This window comes from Canis lupus, chromosome 19 (assembly GCF_011100685.1).
Source record: "Canis lupus familiaris isolate Mischka breed German Shepherd chromosome 19, alternate assembly UU_Cfam_GSD_1.0, whole genome shotgun sequence".
NCBI classification, from domain to species: domain Eukaryota; kingdom Metazoa; phylum Chordata; class Mammalia; order Carnivora; family Canidae; genus Canis; species Canis lupus.
This window is the reverse complement of record NC_049240.1, coordinates 8,256,717-8,271,442: the sequence shown is the minus strand read 5'-3', so window position 1 is coordinate 8,271,442 and position 14,726 is coordinate 8,256,717. Positions and strand designations below refer to the sequence as shown.

The following is a 14,726-nucleotide window of genomic DNA, read 5'->3' as shown; positions in this document are numbered from 1 at the left end:
TTATATACTTTATATATATACTTTATATATATATATATATATATATATATATATATATATATATACTTATTTATATAGTTTATAGCCAGGTATCCAAAAGCAGTAGGAAAATTAGTATTACTGATACTAAAAAAATATGGACAACATTTATAATGCCTGCAGGTAGTACTCAGCAGGACTGACTAAGGCATCATCTATTTATTATCTGTAAAGCAGCTAAGGACTTCCGGCAAACTGGAAATTGAATCAAATCTCTAAAATGAACCAAATTATACAAAACAATTCTACTACTTTTGTTGCTATAAATTATCTTGGTTTATTTAAGGTTATAACTTTTGCAAAGATTAAAGCTGGAAGTGCTTGAAGGAATATACATACATATACATATATAGCTGTATATTTGTATATCTATATACATTCATTTACACATAGACAAAATATCTGAACTAGTTTATTCTAATGTAGGTAGATGTGGGAAAGACCACTTAGAAGGCTTAATGAGGTTAAATCAAATTAATTAGAACTATATCCATGGCATCAAATCCCCCCAAACTTCCTCCTGGCATTGCAGAGACCTTGGCATATGTGAGCTTAGGTCACACTATTCAAAATCAAGGAACTGACAGACCAGATTTTCTTCCCAAGATTTTGCTCATTAGCCAAACCAGAATACTTAGTACATCAGGTCACTCTGCTTGAATTCCCAAGCAACACATAACTTTGGGATATGATCCCATGATAACTCATTGAAAGTGTCTAAATACACGTACCTGGTATAACGAGCCACAGATAACAACTTAGAGAAAAGGACTCTTTTTTTTTTCTTTCCCCTCTGTCACATATTTTTGACACTTTTACAACCTGGTGTTTAACAATAGCTTTCAGACTCCATCTTAACTTTTTGTTGTCGCACTACCACACACTGTGTTCCTCTATTTGAAGATCTTTGTAGACATTATTATAATAATCCTTTGGTCAGTTTTGAATTAAATGAAATATTTACAGATTAATTTGGGGAAGTAGAAAAAGCCATATTAATTAGGAGATAAAGCTACAATTTTCTTGAGCAACTCACATTTGTTACACCTATTATTTGCAATATTGATTTATAGCTTATGTCTCATTATTATAAGGTTTCAAGTTAATGTACCGTTTTTAAAGAATATGTCTAATATTCCATAAAAATCTATGATAAGATGAGATGTTTAAGGTTGTACATTGTTTCTAAACTCTAACTATGAAGAGATGAAAATAAAAGTATTCAGGGCACCTGGGTGGCTCAGCGGTTGAGCATTGGCTTTTGGTGAGGGTCATGATCCTGGGGTCCTGGGATCCAGTCCTGCACCAGGGTCCCTGCAGGGAGCCTGCTTCTTCCTCTGTCTATGTCTCTGCCTCTCTCTGTGTCTCTCTTGAATAAATAATAAAATATTTTTTAAAAAAAGAAAAGAAATATATTCTTCATTCTTTTCAAAGACATACGAGGCAATATAGCTTATGTCAAAAGTGAATAGGACATTATAAAGATGACATAGGAGTTTTCCACACCATTCAAGATCTGTGGAAAGCCTGGTCCCTCTTTCCTTTACTGTCAAACATTATATTTTCTTTCATTAAGTGAGGCAATCATAAGAAATGTAATTCAATTTACCACTACTATAATAGCCAAATACAAATGTTTAAATCTAGCCCTTCCATTCTTTCTCCAATTATAATAAAAGAAGTATTCCCTCCCATGTCAGATGAAATTTATCTATTTGTGTTTCGGACTGCATTATTTTTCCTTCTGTGGCACACCATGGACAAAACCTTCTTATACATAGTCAATTCTTTTGTTGGGTATTTCTTCACTTTAACAATTAAAGAGACATAGATCAATCCATTGACTGAACAACGAGAAAACAAATTCTACCCTATGTTCTCTCCAACTAAATATCTCTTCGCATTCACAATTATAATTATTGGGAGAGTTGTTTATACTTCTCATCTCCTCGACTTAATTACACAACTCAATGTATTCTGAGATCTGTGTTCTTGATTTAACTTAAATTATCTTTTCAAGGATCAAAAATGAGCTCAATATTACTAGTCAAGTGTGAACTTTCAGTCATTGTCTCAATTTTTCATTAGCAGCATTTGCGATATCCTTGACCAGAACATCATGCTCTGATATTTTGACTCTTTTCATGGCATACTATGTTTATTCATCGTCTTATATTCAATTATATACTGGAAGTCTCCAGTTTGATGGTTCTCAGGGAATTTTTAAAAAGATGTCAGTTTCCATTTTTTCCCAGCAACTCAGTTCCTTTGTGTGTGCTTTTAGTTTACTGTGTACTCAATTGTCCATGAAATCTGTCTCATTGTTGACTCCATCCTTTACTTCCCCAACCCATGCTAAATAATCCATCAAAATTCTTCTACTACATTTATTTAACATAGTTCAAATCCTTTAATTTAAATCTATCACCTCATTTACCATCTTTACTCAGATCACATATTTTATGACCTAGATTAATCCTGTATCATTGCCCTTATAGGACTTCCTACGATAGAGACTTTCAAGGCCAATCTATTTTTCATACTATACACCTGGAATTTTTTCTGAAGTTCAAAAGAAACCATGTAGATTCCGCTCTTTGGCTTCTCATTTTCTTTAGCTACAAGTCCAACCCTAATACCTGCACTGAATTTCCCAAATACCTACATCTGGTTGATGTCTACACCTTTCCAATGTTTCTCTTTACATGTTTTAAATATATCAACACCCCTCCCTCAATTAACTTTCCTTCCACCAATTCAAAATTATTCATAAGCACAACTACTAAGCTTCAATCCTTCCAACTTCCATTTCCATGGCAAATTTCAGTTCCTTTTCAAGGTAAAATATCACATTTATTGTAATATTTTAATCCTTTATCAAGTGAAAAACTATTTTTGTATTTTTATTTTTATGTGTCACCAAGAAAGCTTTTGCATATTGTAACCTAACCCCACTTTTCCCAAGAGTTTTACAGTTTTTACTATGTGATTTTTGCATACTGCTTTGATTTTTATGAATGAATATGTTGCATTATAAGGAGAACTTACTACACTATTATTTTTTGTCATTTTACATAAGAGAGAATAAAATAGCTAAAAAAGTTCAATAATCTTTTTAACATCACATAGTATTATAAAACTGTAGTGTGGATGTAGGGGGACCAGATCAAATGTATGTTCTTTTATGAAATCATCATAAAATCCATTTAATTTCACCTTTTTATCCTTAATATTATCAAAGATAAAGATTTTTTAATTGAATAATGAACAGAGGATTTTAAATATAAGGTAAGAATAGAAGCATAATCCAACAATCTTTAAATATATCTCTTAAGTTAATTTTCCAATTCTGAGTTATTTGGTATTATATTCAGATATTATGAATTGAGAATTTGAACATTATGTATCATGAGTGAGAAAGAAAATTATATTGAATATTGTACATATTGGGATACTACTGGTGATTTTATCTGAACAAAACACAAACCTATATGGAAAAGATGTGCAACTTTAACCAATATTTTTATTTTTTACAACCATGTGTTCTTTTACTATGTGAAATGGAAAATCCCATCCTTTAGAAAAAAAGGACTTTTTCTTTGTGTTTCTTTACAATGCACATCATTGTTAACTCTTATTTGTTCAATTTCAACTTACTTTATTTAAACTTCAAAAACACTAAACACTTATTCAATTGAGGCATTTTATGTTATATTCATTACGTATTTCACTTGTTAAAAAGTATTCTTACCTCAAGGGAATTAATATCATGATCAAGGCAATTTCTTATTTATTTTCCATGGCAATGAATATCATGATCAAAATAAATTTCTCATTCATTTTCCATGGCAATAACACTGATACTGCTGTGCACTCAAGATGTCGGATATTTTTCAAAATTATTTAATCTCAAAATATACAGTGTTGAACTTCCGAAAAAGTAAGTAAATTCTCTAAATATTTAAGAATTTTCAAAATAGAACATAATTGAATATTCTAAAGTTTAATATAAAGACAAAATGCATTTTAACATAATTTTTCTGTAATACATCTTATAATCTAAAAAATTATGTTGTATATCAACAATTTGATAATATATCATAACTAAATTTTGTTGAGGAATTACTATTATATACTTAGCAGCACTTTTTAAAGATTTATTTGTTTAAAGAGAGAGAGAGAACACAGTGGAGGTAGGGACAGAGGGAGAGGGAGAGAGAGAATCCTCAAGCAGACTCCCCACTGAGCAGGGAGCCTTACCCTACACTCAATCCCAGGATTTTGAGAAAATGACTTGAGCCAAAATCAAGAGGTCACTTAACCGACTAAGCCACATACACACCTCTACTCATCAGCACTTTTAAGTACTTTTTGGTAAAATTGCTAGATCATCTCTATTTTAAAGTATGCTATTATAAAAGAATGATGTAAATGAGACAGGGAATATTTTTACTACCTATTAAGGGAAAATACTGTGCATAGTCTCTGGCTGGTAGTAGCTAATATGAAATTTTTAAAAATATTTTATTTATTTATTCATGAGAGTCACAGAGAGAGAGAGAGAGAGGCAGATACACAGGCAGAGGGAGAAGCAGGCGCCATGCAGGGATCCCGAAGTGGGATTCAATCCTGGGTCTCCAGGATCACCCCTGGGCCAGAGGCAGACGCCCAACCGCTGAGCCACCTAGGGATCCCCAGTAGCTAATATGAATTTATCGCTCCTCTGATTGGTCCTATTGTAGCACTGAAATAATTCACCAAATAAGGGTTTTTGTTTTGTTTTGTTTTTAATGTGTGAGGGAAATGTTATAAAATGACATTACAGAGTTCCAGAAGGTAAATGGGGATACATTCAATGGAGCAATATTAGAGTACGCTAAATAAATTCCATTTAATTTGAAAATTTGTAAATTTTTCCCAAGACTCAAGGCTTAAATTCTAAATATGTTAATTTAAAATCACATACTTAGCCAATTTGTTGATTTAGTCTAACACTCTTGCAAACATAAAGGATTCAAAAAAATCAAGAGTAGCTTATTTCCATTTTAATTATTCTTGATTTTGTTTATAGAAAAACATTTACAACTATTGGAGTCTTTGAGTCCTTTTGATAGTTTTTTCAGTAATACCTAAAATGGATGAATTTTAATAATATAATTTAATACATAAGAATATATATATACACATTTACATTACATTATGTGTGTAACACATACACATATATGCATATGCATATATATCAAAATATTTTGGGATTATTAGTGAAGATTTTTATTTTTATTTTTTTATTTTTTTATTTTTTTATTTTATTTTTTTTTAAGATTTTTAAATACAATGGCTATTTAATGTATTTTTCACACTATGATAACATTTAATGTCAACTTTTCCCCAAAAAAGATCTTTGAAATAGGAAGAAGGAATTATTATCAATCCTACTTTCCTAGTGAACAATTTGGGGATTAGAGAATTAATGTAGTTCAGATCATATTTTAGTCAGCATGGCGTTTGTATATGATGCTAGTCTCTTACATATATCTTACTTTTTTTCTTACAAAATAACATTATTACAATAATATGAAAAAATCATAGTAGCTTAAGAAATCTGTAGATATAGATTCAAATATCATGTGAACTAATATCACACACTGTGTGACATTGAATAGTGACTTTATTTCCTTCAGGCTCATATCCACATTTGTAAAATACATGTAACAACAGATAATATATATTGATAACTGAGTAGTTCATAATAGGTCCTCTTTAAGGTTGGGGTTTTTCTTTCTCCATATTTCCATTAACTCTATGAAGTAAAACCATATTTACAAATAACACACACATGTGTGTGCACATATATGTGTATGTCCTTATCTCTAGTAATCTTACAAAAAGTTGAAATATCCTTTTACATATATTTTAAGGATGTTTGAAAGAGCTGCATCAGAAATATTCAGTGTAAACCACAGTAAAATTTGAGAAATTCTTGAATGATATGTATTTTAAAAGTCGGTAAGCGTTAAGATTTGACTAGAAAGATAAACATAATTCAGAATAGTCATCTGGTAAATAGATCAATTGAATCTGTTGAAGTGATAAAGCAACACAAAGTTTAACAAGTGGCAGACCTAAATATGTTTGAAGTAGGTACAGATGACTTCTTTAAAATCTTTTCTTTTATTTTTCATATTAAATTGAAAGTAATAATAATACTGTTTTCGTGGATCCTAGTCCAAATGATTCTCATAGTGTGCTATGAGACAGGCATATCTAGTCATAAAACAGTTCTTGATAGCCTCATGTTTCATCCATCAGCTTAAGGGTACATTTATAATAATATAATCAATCATACAATTCATATGATTACCGGTATTACCGTATGATTGTATTAGGTACTATGGTGGTAAACGAATTGAGGAAGAAACACAACTAAAATCGGTGAGCATCCGATGACTTGATAGGAGTGGAAGTGTGTTGACTTATTTGAGAATAGATGAACTATGGTCATCAGTCAGCTGTACTGAGTGAATGAAGCAGTGGTTCATTAGGTGAGTCAGTTTCATGGAACTCATTTAAGAGTTTTTATTGCATTTGAAAATTTAAGAAATCTCATCATTAATTCAAGTCCTTAGATACATTGCTTAAATCACATATGCAATAAATTATGTACTATATGTAGGATTATTCCTTTTTTTAATTCTGAAAAATATGGTTTTTGATTATTCTTTTCAAGACTTTTTCTTTAGTTAAGGGTCAACCTTTCCCTTTGATGGATAGATGGTGTCCTAGATCTTGGGTAGTTTGACTGAAAAATAGTGTCATTCTTATCTGTGCATAAAACAGAGATTATGACCTGACTGTCATATAACAGGAGAGATCATCTGTCTCTCCTTTTTTGAGTCAAGGGATTTTGGCAGGAACATAATATTCCCTTCAAAATCAGTTTGTTCCCTTGACTTTTTTTTTTATAGACTCCATTTATCTAATTCTCTCTCTTCCACACAGTCTTTGGGGCTCCAGACTGATTAGATACTAATTCTTTTGGCATGCTGTCAACATGTCCCACTCAGAATAACTATTAAACCTTTGCTTTTGCTACTCCTCTGCAATTTTGTTTCCTTTTCTCTGCTTCATGTTTCTGCTTTGTGATTTTCACCTATTTTGCCTTAAGCTATCTCCTGACAATGTGTTACCTCCTCTCTCTATGAATTTGTTTCTCCTCTGCCCAAGTAATTTATGTCTTCTTCCTTATTTCCCCGCCCCACCACAACTCATGATCCAAACTATTAACTTTTATGTAAACATTCTTTTATTTTGTTTTAGCTCATCATGAATATTAAAAAAGATTAGACATTTTATTCTATATTAATTATGCAACAGTACAGTTTTCAAGACTAAAAATATTCACATATAAATACTTGTATTGCAACTACAATAAGCCAATCTCCAAATATTTAGGGAGCTATCACTTTTTCTACTTAGCAGAAGAATGGAAAGCTTGGAATTGTTGCTAAATTAAGCTAAATCATTCATTCATATTATGGATTTTTTTTAATTCCAATGTTTTTATGCACTGATGTAAGTTTTAAAATGCAATTTAAACAGGTTTTCAGGGGGCACCTGGATGGCTCAGTCAGTAAAACATCTGCCTTAAGCTCAGGTCATGATCCCAGGATCCTGAGATCAATCCTTGCATCAGGCTCCCTGCTCCATGGGGAGCCTGTTTCTCCCTCTGCTTGCTCCTCCCCCTGCTTGTGCTTGCTCTCTCAATTTGTGTCCAATAAATAAAATCTTTTTAAAAAAACATTTTATTTATTTATTAGAGAGAGAGAGAGAGAGGCAGAGGGAGATGCAGGCTCCATGCAGGGAGCCGACGTGGGACTCGATCCCGGGTCTCCAGGATCATGTCCTGGGCTGAAGGTGGTGTTAAACCGCTGAGCCCCCAGGGATGCCCAAATAAAATCTAAAAAAAAAAAAAAAAAAAAGCTTTAAAAACAAAATAACAGGTTTTCAATATCACATATAAGTTAGAGTAAAATTTTTATTAAATTGTTTGTGAGAATTCTCAGCAAATAAATTCAGGGTATAGTAAACTAAAATGGATTAACTGATTTTTTTTGTATTTTTAAAAAACTTCTTTTGGAAGGAAATGATAGTGAAGTTATAAGGGCAATTGAGAATGAATTGCTTAAATATTTTCTTTATATCCAATAACTGAACAAAGTGAGAACAAAGAGAATGTTAAGAACTGAATTAAGCTGGTGGTTTTATGTCATTTATTTTCAGAAAAAGATGAATTTTTATAGTTTTCAGACACTATCTTTTCTTTCTATTTTTTGGGGGGAGGGTCTTTCCATTTTTAATTACTCAATTCATTTGAATTCAAGAACTAGGTTTCCTATTCCTAGCTTAGGAACACTTGTGATAGACTACATTACCAGGAAAGTAGAATCTCAGATGGAATAGATTAGTATGTAGAAAGTTTATTGAGGAATATTCTTGTATTTATGACCCATAGAAGGAATACAAAGGAGAGAAACAGGATTGGAAAGAGAGGGAAAAAAAATAGATTATGCTAAAATCACAGTGAGGATCTCAGCTGATCCCTTAGAAACAATAATTGCAAAAAAAAGAAAGAAAGAAAGAAAGAAAGAAAGAAAGAAAGAAAGAAAGAAAGAAAGAAAGAAAGAAAGAAAGAAAGAGAAAGAAAGAAAGAAAAGACAAAACAATGTTTTCCATTCAGAATTATGCCAAATTGGGATGAGGAAACTAGATTTTTATATTATGTTGAGCAATCATTGGATGAGCTGGACCTGGTAGGAGAGACTGTTCTTATCAATACTTGCAATGTCAGAGAGCTTAATGGGGAATCTGGGTGGGAAATCCCATCATGAATTAAAGAAAGAATTACTCAAATGAGGTAAGAATAGAAACATTTTAGGAAAAATATGCATACTGTTCTGCACTACAACATCAATCAACAATTTAATGTGCTGTGGATCCTATATGTTTGACATTCTTAGAATAACATTTTAATTATTATTTTTTCTCTTCTATTCTCCTTTCTTCTCCATCACTTTTCCTCTTTCTTTCTCATTTGTTCATTCCCTTCTTGTTCACGTTTCCTCAAAAATATTTTATGATACATATTTTGCAACATATACCAGATTGAATAGACTTTTACAGTGAATAACAATATACTGATCATCTAGATTTTACCACTATTTTTTATTTACATCAAGTTGAATAAACTTTTGTTGTTCAATATAGATTTTTGACAAATTCATAGAGTAGTGTGTCTTCATCTGTTTGGACTGCTACACAGAATACCATAAACTGAGTGATTTATAAACAGCAAAAAAAAATTTATCACAGTTCTGGAGGATAGAAAATTCAAAGTCAAGAGATTTGTTTTTGGAGTCCATTGTTTTGGTGTCTGGTGAAGTCCCACATCGTCATTGATGGCCTTCTTCTTACTGTAACCTCACATAGTATAAAGGGATTCAACATATGAGTTTAGGGGGGCAAAGTATCAAAATCCTTATCTTTCTCACATGCAAAATGCATTCATTCCATCCTAAAAGTCCCAAAGTCTTAACTCATTATAGCATCAACTCAAAAATCCAGTCTGAAGACTCATCTAAAAATCTAGTAAATTGGATGTGGGTGAGATTCAAGATACAATTCATGATGAGCCAAATTGCTCTATAGCTGTGAACCTGTGAAATCAAACATGTTATTTGCTGCCTAAATATGATGGTGACACATATAGGAGATGCACTCCCATACTAAATGGAATAAATAGGAAAAAAGAAAAGCATGAGGAGTTCAAAGTGGCCAGGGGTGGGGGAGTAGGAGTGGGTGCGTCTTAACTTCTACTTCAACAGAATCATAGTGGAAGGATTCCTCCCTCTGAAACTAAGACCTCTAGGCCAGTACGGACTAAAGTCATGGGAACAGGAAGCACAATTTTTGTTGGTGGGTCACTAGGGATAATGGTGAGTCGAATGTAAATAGTGAGTGGATGGAAATTCCCATTTCCATCCCTTGATTCCTGGACCTATGAGTCCTGACTATGACAGAAACAGCACTATATATTGGGCATTGATTCAAAACATATATGGTCTTCTAGAGAAGGTGTTGTCACCTAGTTGATGCTGTAACTGAAGCTTCAGAAGGCCATTCTGCTGTTTGATCAAGCTAGCTGCTTGGGGATGGTGAGGCCAGGGTAAGACCAGTGAATTCCATGAGCATGAACCCTTTTGTTGTGAATGAGTTCCTTGATCAGAAGCAATGCTGTGTATAATACCAGGATAGTGAATAAGGAATTCTATAAATCTAACGTGATAATGTGATAATTTGGCCAAGAGCAGTGCATGCAGGAAAGACAAATCCATATCCAGTGTGTTTATTCCAATACAGGAAAACTTCCCCTTCGTTGATAGAAGCATTCCAATGTAATCAACTTGTCAACAGGTAGCTGGCTGACCACCTTGGAAAGTTGTGCCACGTGGGGACTTTGCTCATTTCTGCCACTAGCCGATTGAACATTTAGTGGTGGTCACAGCTGGGTTGGCCTTACAGAGTAGAAGTCTCTTGCTCAGCCCACATATAAACTTTATTCCTGCGACCATGGCCACTTTGTTCATGAGCCCATTAGGGATGGAGAGGGAAAGAAGCTGACTGGTATCTGTAGAACAGGTTACCCTGCCCACTTGATTATTAAAATCTTCCTCTGCAAAGATTATCCTTTGGTGAACATTCAAAATCCTGAAATCCTAATAGACCTGTTAGGCATTGTGCTTCTTTCTTGTTTATAGGAGGGGCCCTGTGCAACTACTTTTGCTCAGAAGGGATATCTTGCTATTTTCCATACCATTGGACCTCTAGAACTTTCACTAAAGTAGACGATCCCTGAAGTTTGATTAGATTTATTCCCAGCTTTCTGGCATGCAGAAGTTTAACCAATAAGTCTAGAGCAGTTGCTACTTTTGGCTCACTTGGTCTAATCAGCATCATTTTATTGATGTAAAGGACCAGTGTGATTATCTTTTGGAAGGAAAAAGGCAATCAAAATCCCTGTGAACTAAATTATGACATAGGGCTGGAGAGTTGATATATCCCTGAGAGATGATAGTGAAGGTGTACTGCTGGCCTTGCCAGCTGAAAACAAACTGGTTCTAGGGGGTCTTATGGAAAGGAATGGATAAAAAAGCATTTGTCAGATCAATAGCTGCATACCAGTCATCAGGGGATGAATTAATTTGCTCAAATAATGAAACCACATCTGGTATAGCAGCTATAATTAGAGTCGCCACCTGGTTAAGCTTATGATTATCCACTGTCATTCTCCAAAATCCATCTGTCTTCCCATAGGCCAAATAGGAGAGTTGAATGGTGATGTGGTGGGAATCACCACCACTGCATCTTTCAAGTACTTGATGATGACACTCATCTCTGCAGTTCCTCCAGGGATGTGGCATTGATTTTGGTTTATGATTTGCCTCGTAGGAGGCTAAAGTTTTAATGGCTTCCATCTGGCTTCTCCCAACGTTTTAGCCCTTACTCCAAAAGTTAGGGAAGCAATGTGGGGATTCTGCTAGGTGCTAAGTATTTCTATTATACATTCTGGAGCTGGGGAAATAACCACAGGATGAGTTCAGAGACACACTGGACACAACTGTGTGACGGACTTGAGCTAAAACTCCATTGTTCACTTGACCTCCACAAGTCCCTACTCTGCCTGGAGGGCCACGGTGACCATTTCAGTCTCTTGGAGTCACTGTCAGTTCAGAGCCAGGTTGTCCAGTAGTCATGGAAAGTTCTGATTATTTTCTTTGCTTCACTACAAAGTTAACCCTGGCAAAAGGCCATAAATCCTTTTGGAGAAGGCTGGGAGACAAACAATATAGTCTCTTACAATATAATTTTTAATTGAAGAAGAGTTGATACACAATGGTACAATAATTTTAGGTATGCAACAGAGTAACGTGACATGTCTATACATTATGCTATGCTCACCACAAGTGTGGCTACCATTTGTCATCACACGATGCTATTATATTGACCATATTGTTGCTAGTGTGCTGGTTTCCTTCCATCAGGGAACTACACTTCCATTTACTCAAGGGGTGCTGGTTCTGAAAATTACAAAGCTGTGACTTTTTGATTTCATGATTCAAATTAGACTTTTATTTACTTCACCTAGAAATTTTCTCTTTATACAAATCAAGAACTTGAGCTCCCATCCATTTTACTCTGGTTAACTTGGTGGTACATAGATCTGAACAAGTCAGACTATTCTGATTGCTGCGTTGGGTCTCGCTAAACATTTCAGTAATCCTGTCTACTTTGTTATTAAACCTTGATTTGACCCTGCCTCCTGGATCCCATTATTCCCATAACATTTAGGTTTTCCAGTTGAGTGACTGTGATTCCTACTATAACACCTGACCTATAGAGAAGAGTAATCGAGGGACTTTTCAAGATTGCTGGAGCTCCCCTCACAAATTTGTTTCTCAAATAATTAACAAAAGGTATGTCTTCTGGACTCTCCCCATGTGAGTGAGTAGGCCTTAAAAGACTGGCTCTCTGCCACTTCAATCTCCATTATCCTAATGAAGGTTTAGTATTTCTCATTTTCTCAGTGTGGACCATCTTTTGATCCATGTTGCAACCAACCAACCAACTAACCAACCAAACAACCAACCTATTAGAGTTCTTTCCTTCCTGAGTTGCAACAGTAAATGCAGAATCTCTGCTTAGTGAGTCTATATTAATAAATTTATCATGAGTCAACGATTTATTTATTTACTTATTTATTTATTTGAGAAAGAGCGAGCGAGAGAGACAGAGACATCACAGAGGGAGAAGGGGAAGCAGACTCCTCACTGACCAGTGAGCCCAATGCAGGACTCGAACCCTCAGGATCATGAACTAAGCCGAATGCAGATGCTTAACTGACTGAACCACCCAGAAGCCCCAGCCTGAATCAACTTTAATTTCCTTCTGTCATTATTCCACACCATTATATTCATTCCCACATGTGTTTCCTGGATTTCTGTTTGTAGAATTTAGAAAACCCAGATACTTTTGTAGAGTGAAGTGTACTCTTTCATAGAACACATTTTTTACCTTCTTTTAGAGACTTGCTTGAACTTGAGTCTAGTTATAGGTCTAAAATGAATGAAGGCTGCTGGGGATGGGTCTGGACAAGAATCAGCACTATCCTAGGTGGCAACTATTTCAGGAAAGGCCATTACTTCAGTTTCCTCAGTCAAGGCAGGGTGAGCTTTTCTAAGAGTAAGGTGGAAAGACCTATACCACTGTTAGTGGAGAGCCTGATACCACTCAGGGTGGGGAGATATGGAAGTGGGAAGAACTTTTCTGTTGGCAAGATTGATTATCAAAATTTAGGGGCTCAGTGTCCCTAGTTTTATCAGTCTTTCCACTCTTCCTATTACAGCTTCAAGATCCAATTTTTTCCCAACTAATGTTCTTATTTTGGAAGCTGATACTCTGTGAATCTGAGAATTCAACTTACATTGCAATTTAGCCAATCACAGGATGAGTTGCTGCATTTGATTTTTATGATTTTCAGCTTTGTGGTTACAGAAGAAAAGGCTCTGCTTCAAGGAACCCCTAGAAGCTCTTAGGTCATTTTAGGGATGTGGAGGTGGGAATTCAAATCCTCGAGCTTGTCCTTTTCTTTCACTCCTTTGTCCAATGATATCAGAAGCAAGCAACCAAAGTCATTATATTCTTCAGTTTCAAAAAATTGTTTTATTTGTCATATAGAGTCACTTAGCGTCTTGCTTCTTATAAATGGTAGATTAGGAACATTCAATGCAGATGTTTTGAGTATCTCTATGGATAGTTCACCTCATGGACTATCAGTGGTCTCTTTCCCAGTGGAAATAGACTCATTAGCATATTTAAATCTAATCAGATTAGAGGTCCAAGTCCAGAAACCCTAGAACCAATTCAGAAAAGTCATCCTTAAAATGCTGTTCCTCTGGAACAATGCTTCTTAACAGAATTCACATTCACTCTAGAGGACAACAACCTTGCATCTAAAATCCCCTTGTGCTACTCCTTTGAAGTTCAATTTTCCTCCTGCCCCAAGATCCTAAAATCACTAATCTGTGTTTTATCTCTGTTGTTTTGCCTTGGAAATGGAATCTTGTGGCATATAACCTTTGAGGCTGACATCTTTCATTTAGCTTAATGCTTTGAGTTTATTCATCTTTTTTGCTTCTATAAATAGTTTGTTCCTTTTCAGCCATGTGTTCCTTTCATATGAAAGCCATTTGGCAAAGAAGTCTCGGAAATGCAATTTGCAGCCTCCTAACTCTGCCTAGCATTAATGATCAGCACACAGAACTAAGAGTAGGTAGCTGAGAGACAATAGATACATACACTGTTCAATAGAAATTTAAAATTTTAACTAGATGAGTATAAGATGATGTTGCAAATATAGCATATTCTTGTACATGTGAAGAAATTATATCTATTTTAATCATTAGTAAGGTCATGTAACTCAGCGATTTGTTTCTGCAGCACACACACACACACACACACACACAAGTGCAAATAGCTTTAGTATGTTTTATTTCTAACAAGGTGGCTGATAGAAATTCTCTTTAAATCATTTTGCCACGAGGACCCCTGGGTGGCTCAGTGGTTGAGCATCT

At 34.5% G+C, this 14,726-nt stretch overlaps 1 pseudogene; it reads right to left on the bottom strand.

Moving 5' to 3' along the window:
• Window positions 1–9,922: 9,922 nt before the first annotated feature.
• On the bottom strand, window positions 9,923–11,849 carry LOC111091066 (annotated as a pseudogene).
• Window positions 11,850–14,726: the final 2,877 nt, after the last annotated feature.